Consider the following 7,952-nt stretch of genomic DNA (forward strand, 5'->3'; position numbering starts at 1 on the left):
GAGAGGCCCGCATACCAAAAAAAAAAAAAAAAAAAAAAACTGAAAAGTATGATGTGACGTTTGTCTTTTTTTCTCCCAAGTAACTTACTAACAGATACCAGACAAATTCTAACAAATTCTAACAGAGATTCATGTTTTAGAATCTTGCAAAAATTTTTTCTAAAATGAATATTGACAAAATAAATGGGAAAACGAAGAAAAGCTTAGAGAGCAGAAACCATCTCTTATTTTTTAGTGTATTTAATTTCAAGTATCAACAACCTGCTCTTTATCACCCAGACACCAGGTCAAAATACTATATCCAACAAGTACTTATTGAGCGCTTACTGTGTACCAGGATCTAGAGATGCGGGAATGAAGGATACTGATACTATCTCTGCTGTCACAGAAAGAGAAGCATTGATCAAATGAGTAATTGATGGCAGTGCTGATAAGTCTGCAAAATAGGGTTCTAGGTATTGAATCTTTGCCACAGCAGTTTCATTGCAAGCAGTTTCACTGCATAACTAACTGGCCAGAGGAAAATTTTGCTGTAAAAGATAAAATAATGAAAATAAAAGAGGGGCATTATAAAGGACTCCATGAGACATGAAAAGTAATAACATTTAAAAAAAGATTTCATTGTGGAAAATGAAAATACAAAAAAATTTTGAATACATTTAAAATGTGTGTAGATTGATAGTTATTGTCATATTCGGGTATATCTTAGAGAAACCTATGATAACTTCTTTCTCAAAGTCGATCATTAAGGATTCAGGATCTAATGTTGGACATAGATTCTTCACGATATAGAAAAATCTGCTGTAAATCTCTTCAGATTTCCCTGGAAGGAAAACAAACAGAGGAAGGATGCTGCTACTTCTTATCAATATAGGTAATGTGTATAACTGGTAGAACATATCTGGACTTCATTTAAATGTTCCATCACATGCCCAATTCTTATATTACACCAAATCATCAGAGCCAGATTCGTGCCACCTACCAAAATTCTATCTACATCACGTTCTATACTATCAAATAGCAAAATTTTTTTTACCATTTTCAAGAAACTTAAACTCATCAGGAATGATGTAATCATTTTTTTTTGAGGGCGTAGGAGGAGCTTGATTCTTCTTTTGCCTACAACTTGTCATGTTGTGTGATAAATTTGGTAAAGATGGCATGAGCGAACGAGCTGTTGTATCTAAATCAGCCAAAGACTGGATAATTAAAGCTCCCAAAGCCTGGTGTGAATTACAAGCCACCTCTTTTTTGTATTTGCCATAGCTTGGTAAACTTTTGGTTTTGACTGGTGGGAGGGTGACTGGGCTTACTGAAGGATTTGCAAACTGCTTTGTCATCATTTTCTAGTACAGTGTGCAGTCAGGCTTTACACTCTCTTGTCTCATACTTCCAGTGAGTTTTCTTATCACCATATTTTCTAACAGAGTTGTTATCATCCACTATTTTCAGACCACCATGTCTACTCATCACGGTATAGACCATTATGAGACCTAAGATTTAAGCAATATAAAAATGGGAGTACTGTGTCAATGATGAAATGAAGCCAAATTGTCAACCAGTTATTTTATCTTTTATGGCAAAATTGCTTTACGGCTAATTAGTTGTACTGTGAAATTGCTTGACCCAAAGTTGTTTATGGTGAAAATGCCAGACGTGACAAAATAAGACTGTAGATTGTTATGAGAGCATATTTTAGGGAGAAGGTCTGACCTAGCTTCAAAAATGTTTTCTATAGCATTTGAAGAGTTATATCTTGAAGATATATGTATTGAAGAGTTAAGATATTCTCTTGGCATTAAGTGCTCATAAACATTGTTTAAAATAAAACTAAGGTCACTCTATGAGTTGCCTGCAGATGTTTATAAACAACTTTATTGAGGTATAGTTGATATTCAATAACTGCACACATTAAAGTGTACTAATTTGATAAGTTTTGACGCTAATGCGCCCATGCATTCATAACTAGGATCAAGAACGTCAGTGTATCCATCACCCCCTTGTTCTCCTTTGTAATTCCTTCCTCTCACCCTTCTTCATCCCCTCACTGCATTCACAGTTGGGGATTTGTTCACAGTAACTATAGATTAGTTTACATTCTCTAGAATTTTATATAAAAGGAACTAAACACTATGTACTCTGTTTTTGCATAGCTTTTTTTCTCTTATCGTAATATTTTGAGTTCCATCCATGTTGTTGTGTGTATCGATAGTTTATGATTATTTTTTTCCTGGGGAGTAGTCCATTGTATGGATATACCAAAATTGATTTATCCATTCACCTATTAATGGATATGCATAGAGCTGCTATGACCATTCCTGCACAAGTTTTTGTGTAGATATATGCTTTTATGTCTCTTGGACAAATACTTAATAGTGCAATGATTGGATCATATGGTGGATGTAGCTTCAGATTTTTGAGAACATGCCAAACCGTCTTCCAGGGTGGTTGTGCCATTTTACATTTCCAGCAGCGGCAGCACATGACAGTTATAGTTGTTCCCCTCCTCATCCACACTTGTTATAATTGGTTTTTAATTAATTAATTAAACTGAAATATAGTTGGCATACAATATTCTGTTAGTTTCAGGTATACTACATAATGATTTAATGAGTTGAGGTTTGCATATGTTATGACATGATCACCATGATAAGTTTAGAAACCACCTGTTCCCATGCAGAGTTATTATATTGTTATTGAGAGTATTCCTTATGCTGTATATTACATCCCTGTGACTTATTTATTATATAACCGGAGGTTTGTACCTCTTAATCCCCTTCAGTTATTTTTCCCACCTCCAACCCCCTCACTGCCTCCCTTTGGCAACTAATTCATTTGTTGTCTGTATCTATGAGTCTGTTTTCATTTTGTTTGTTTCTTTGTTTTGTTTTTTAGATTTTACATATAAGTGGAGAACATGCAGCGTTTGTCTTTCTCTGACTTATTTCACTTAGCATAATACCTTCTAGATCCATCCATGTTGTTGCAAATGGCAATATTTCATTTTTTAATGGCTGAGAAATATTCTATTGTATATATGTATGTATATGTACCACATCTTCATTATCCATTCATCTATCAGTGGACACTTAGGTTGCTTACATAGCTTGGCTATTGTACATAATACTGTAATGGACATCAGAGTGCATATATCTTTTAAATTGGTGGTTTTGTTTTCTTTGGGTAAATACTGAGAAGTGGAATAGCTAGATCATATGGCAGTTCTATTTTTAACATTTTAAGAAACCTCCATACTGTTTTCCATAGTGGCTGCATGAATTTACAGTCCCACCAACAGTGTGTGAGGGTTTCCTTTTCTCCACATCCTTGCCAACACGTTTTGTTTGTTGTCTTTTTGATAATAGGCATTCTGACAAGTGAGGTGGTATCTTGTGATTTTGATTTGCAATCCCCTAATGTTTAGTGATATAGAACATCTTTTCATGTGTCTGTTGGCCATTTGTATGTCTTCTTTGGGGCAGTGCATATTCAGGTCCTCTGCCCACTTTCAAATCAGGTTGTTTGTTTTTTTTGTTTCTTTGTTTTAATTTTTTTTTTGTGGTACGCGGGCCTCTCACTGTTGTGGCCTCTCCCGTTGTGAATCACAGGCTCCAGACGTGCAGGCTCAGTGGCCATGGCTCACGGGCCCAGCCGCTCCGCGCCATGTGGGATCTTCCCGGACCGGGGCACGAACCCATGTGCCCTGCATCGGCAGGCGGACCCTCAACCACTGCGCCACCAGGGAAGCCCCAGGTTGTTTGTTTTTTTGGTGTTGAGTTGTGTGAGTTCTTTGTATATTGTGGATATTAAACCCTCATCAGATATATCATTTGCAAATATCTTCTCCCATTCAGTAGGCTGCCTTTTCATTTTGTTGATAGTTTCTTTGCCTTCCAAAAACTTTTTAGTTTGATGTACTCCCATCTGTTATAGTTATTTTTTAAAATGTTAACCCTTCTAATAGGTGTATAGTGATATTTCATTGTGATTTTAATTTTCATTCTCTTAGTGACTAAGGATGTTTTGAGCAACTTTTCATATGCTTATTTGCTATCTAGATTATTTATTTGTTGATGTCTCTGAGCAGATATTTTGCCTAATTAAAAATTGGGTTGTTTTTGTCCTATTCTTGAGGGTTAAGAGTCCTTCTTAAAACCTGGGTTGTTTTTGTCTCATTATTGAGGGTTAAGAGTCCTTCTATACTCTGGATAAAAGTCCTTTATCAGATATATGTTTTGCAGATATTTTTCTCCTGTACCATAGCTTGTCTTCTAATCCTCCTTACAGTGTCTTTCAGTGAAGAGACTCTTGTAATTTTGATGAAGGGTAGTTCTTCAGTTATTTATTTTTGGATCATGCTTTTGGTGTCATGCCTAGGAAATCTTTGCCTGTCAAGTTTATAAAGATTTTCTCCTCTGCTCTCTTCTAGATGCTTTATAGTTTTAAGTTTTATATTTAGGCTTAGGATCTATTCTGAGTTAATTTGCATATGGTGTGAGGTATGAGTCAAAGTTTATTATTATTGCATGTGGATGCCAAATTAGTCCAATGCCACTTATTGAAAAGACCATTATTTCTCCATTGAACTGCCTTTGCACTTTTGTCAAGAATCAATTGTCCATATATATACAGGTATATTTCTGGACTCTATTCCATTTCAACCATTTATTTGTCTATCTTGACACCAGTGCCACATTATCTTGATTATTGTAGCTTTATAATGTCTTGGGAGTAGGTCTCTTGAAGTTGTTCTTACTTATCAAAGTTGTCTTGGTCATTCTAGGTACTTTGCATTTTTTCCATATGAATTTGAAAGTCAACTTGTCAATTTCTACCCTCCAAAAAAGGGTTCTGGAATTTTTATTAAGATTTCATAAAGTCTACAGATCAATTTGAGGAGAATTGGCATTTTATAAATGTTGAGTCTTCTGATTCATGAACCCATTATTTCTATTTATTTGGATTTTCTTTAACTCAGCAATGTTTTATATAAATATTTTATAGATCTTGCACCTCTTTTGCCAGATTTATCCCTAAGCATTTCATAAACATGATTTTTAAATGGTATTTTAAAAATTCAATTTTTGATTCTTCGTTGGTAGTTTATAGTACAGGTAGAAAGACAAATCAGTAAGGATGTAGAACTGGACAACACAGTCAACTAACTCGATCTAACTGATATTGGTAGAACACTTCACCCAACGAACCAGAATACACATGCTTCTCAAATGCATATAGACGGCTTACCAGGATTGACCATACTCTGCTCCTTTGTGACTGAGTACACTTATTGTAACTCTTCACCTGTAAAATGGAACTCTTTTAACTAGTTTCAGAAGAGTATGAAAATTACCTAGTGTAAGAGAAGATGTTTCGAAGCCGTTAGAGGGACTTCGAGAGACAAGAATTAATAATAGAAAAAAATCCTTACTACTAAAATGTCGCTTTAAAATGTCAAGTAAGTACAAACTTCTGCCCTCACATCCCACTAGAGAGGTACAACTACTTTAGGATTTTAGTGAAGGAAGATCCAGCCAGGGTGTGTGGAAGATGACAAACATGGCTTTTTTTGGGTGGATGGTTCCTGGAAAAAAAATGTGAGATTAGCACACAGAGAAGATACTATAGGCAATGCAAAAAGCCTAAGTAAACTTTCACAGGTGGAGAAAGGGGAGGTATAGTTAAGTTTAGCAAGTGGTTCAGTTTGGCTGAAGCGCAGGGTGTATGATGGAAGGTAGCAAAGAAGTTAGCCTGAGGTCAGCCAACGGGGGACCTTTGGGTGTTAGTCTACATAATTTGTGCTTTTTTATGCAAAGATTGTAAATTATTTCTTTTCTTGTTAGCCTAGTTCATCTGGAGGTTGGGAACTGTCTGTGTTAAAATAACAAAGGCTATTTGAGTAAGTTATTTCTTAACCATAAACTATTCAAAACCTAAAGACGATCTTTAGCTTCGCCTGTCATCAACTTCCCAATTTGTTTCAGAATTTACGATGTGAACTTTTCTCTCCAGTTCTGTTTCTCTTGGTCTGAGACTTGGGCTTTCCATCGATAATCTTATCCCAATTAAGAAATCCAGTCTTGATCAGGCAGTGACCTGTCTTTACAGTCATAGGGAACAGCCCTTTGTGGATGCTTCCAATCTCTGGGAGAAGGAGAAAGCACATTGGGGATTGAGGATAGGAGAGATGTGTATGTACGCTTTTTGTTTTCTGGGGAGTGTCCCTTAGGGACTGTCTCTACAGCAATTAAAATCTGGGACACACAGTGCAGCATGTGATAATCTTTTCTTCAGTGTCTGTTTCACGTGTATGCCTTGGCTCTGTAGCAAGACCCCAGTTTCCTCATGCCGGAGCTTACTTTTCCATTCTATACACCTTTACTGAGGACTTGAAAGGTTTAAATAATTGTGTACAGTGCTTGTGTGGATATAGTGATGAATCAGACTCAGACCTTCCCTGAGGTAGCTCAGTCTGATGAGAGAGAAAAAGTAATGAACCCTTGTTAATCACATATGTGGACACTGGAACCTTAGAAACTAATGACTTTCTGAGACCACCAGTGAGGAAAGGTCTTTGGAGACTACAGGATTTGGGGGAGGGAGTTAGCTGGACTTTGAAGGATGAGGAAGGTTCGACCAAGGAAAGAAACCCACTGGGGTACTTGTTAGGTCCTTGTTACATACTTGGTGACAGTGGGTTATGGAGAAAGGCTCAGTTAAGGAAACACTTTAGAGCAGGAGTCCCCAGCCCCCACCACAGAACAGTACTCGTCCATGGCCTGTTAGAAACCAGGCCACACAGCAGGAGGTGAGCAGCAGGCGAGTGAGCGAAGCTTCATCTGCTGCTCCCCATTGCTCTCATTACCACCTGAACCATCATATAACCACCAACCCCCCACCCCCGTCCATGGAAAAATTGTCTTCCATGAAACCAGTCCCTGGTGCCAAAAAGGTTGGGGACTGCTGCTTTAGAGGACAATTCATAGTTAATTAATATGCAGCAGAAAGTTGACCCTCTTGAGGGACATAGCATTAGGCTCTGGAGAGAATTGGACTTGGACTCAAAAGGCCTGGATCTGTAATTCCATGCTTCCCATTTTCCCAGACGTGTGACCTGGAGTGGGTGGCTTAACATCTCTGAACTTGCTTCATTTTAGGTAGAGTGAGAATCATGACGGAAGGCTCACTGGTGCGTTGTAAGAATTCTGTGGGTGAAGGATTCTTAGCTGTGCTAAGTCCCTTTTCAGTGTGAGCTCTCTGCTTGGCATAAACCAGCTTTACCCCTTCGGGCCTCCCAGCTGAGCAGATGACACTGATCTTTGTATTATTTGGCCTCTGATTGGATGAGCTAACTCAGACTTCCTTCTCCTTCTTGGCAGGTTTTTTTTTTCTGTTTTCTTTTTTTGTGTGTTTTTAAAAATTTCTTCTTTTGCTACCATGAATTTTAACTTTTCTAGGACTTCAGGGGATATTTTCTCTTGGGTGAAGTTACCTCCCAAGATTCTTTGAGCCTTCAGTCTCCTTAATGTCTGCTTGTCCAAACTCAAAATTAGAAAGGCCAGAGGTCTTAGGCTGACTGGGTAATAGTTGGCTAATATACCATATATGAGTGAGGACAGTTTCTCAGCAGAAAATCATCAGCCCTTGATTAACATGGAGTGAGGACAGCTGTGACTGGGCTATCTTTCCTCATTGAGTCACAAGCAGGGATTCTCACTCCATTTGCAATGCATCAGGGCCCATGTTCTGCAGTTACAGAGTTGAAGACAGCAGTGCTTAGATAATCCAGCTCTTTCTCATGGAAATATACACAGAAGAGAAAAGTGATGACAACATGGGAACTATGACATTTTTAGCGTTTCAATTGTGCCAGTGTCACTTGGTGGTGTTCCTTTGGATTGCTTATGTGTGTGAGTACTCACCCTCTGTTATGAAAATGGAAAAAGGGAAAG

General features: G+C 37.7%; 1 protein-coding gene across 1 annotated transcript in view; it reads left to right on the top strand.

Moving 5' to 3' along the window:
- Positions 1-7,952, top strand: part of SORCS3 (sortilin related VPS10 domain containing receptor 3) — a 616,865-nt gene that overhangs the window by 334,362 nt on the left and 274,551 nt on the right.

The sequence above is a fragment of the Lipotes vexillifer genome, unplaced genomic scaffold, assembly GCF_000442215.2.
Source record: "Lipotes vexillifer unplaced genomic scaffold, Lipotes_vexillifer_v1.1 scaffold916, whole genome shotgun sequence".
NCBI lineage: Eukaryota > Metazoa > Chordata > Mammalia > Artiodactyla > Lipotidae > Lipotes > Lipotes vexillifer.